We start from the raw sequence: 644 nt of genomic DNA, 5'->3' as shown, positions 1-644 counted from the left end.
CTCTAGCATCTTAATTCCTTAAAAACTAGGTGTAGCAGATAGAAACAATGATACTGGAATTGTGAACACCTGTGGAGAAGAAAAGGTACCAAATTTAATGGAGGTGGAGAAAAAGAGCAAATTAAATACCTGGGGGAAAATAAACAAACCTGTCTAGCCAGGAGAGAGACAGAGAGATGGAGAGGCAGAAACCTCACTAGCAATACAAAAGAGAGCAGTGGAGAGGAGGGGGGAAAAAAAAGCCATGGCACCCACAGAGGCTTCAGGGACTCAGAATATCCACACCAGGAGTTTCTGATGGTAACCCTGAGAGCTGAGATGAGTAAGTAGATAACTTTGCTGAGACACAAAGCAAATACCCCCTTGACTCAGGTGGCCATGGAGTTCAGAAAGCAGAGGGGAAAAGGAGGAAACCCACCACAAGTAGGCAGAGCACTGGGACAAGTTCACAGCAGTGGACTGGGGTTCAACTCTTCCACAACTGCTTTTTAGCACAGAGTAGACCAGGGTACAGAGTGTTTGTGGCTTCCAGACCCAAGTGGAAAGTAGTGGCCCCCTAACCATTGGGTTCTGTGTTGATTTTGAACTGTAGATCTGTGAATGACAACAATTCATCATCATTAGTAGCCAACCCAAGCAGACTC

The sequence above is a fragment of the Orycteropus afer genome, unplaced genomic scaffold (genome assembly GCF_000298275.1).
Source record: "Orycteropus afer afer isolate SDZICR_OR568_19922 unplaced genomic scaffold, OryAfe1.0 scaffold00039, whole genome shotgun sequence".
Lineage (NCBI taxonomy): Eukaryota > Metazoa > Chordata > Mammalia > Tubulidentata > Orycteropodidae > Orycteropus > Orycteropus afer.
Note: the sequence above shows the minus strand (reverse complement) of the source record.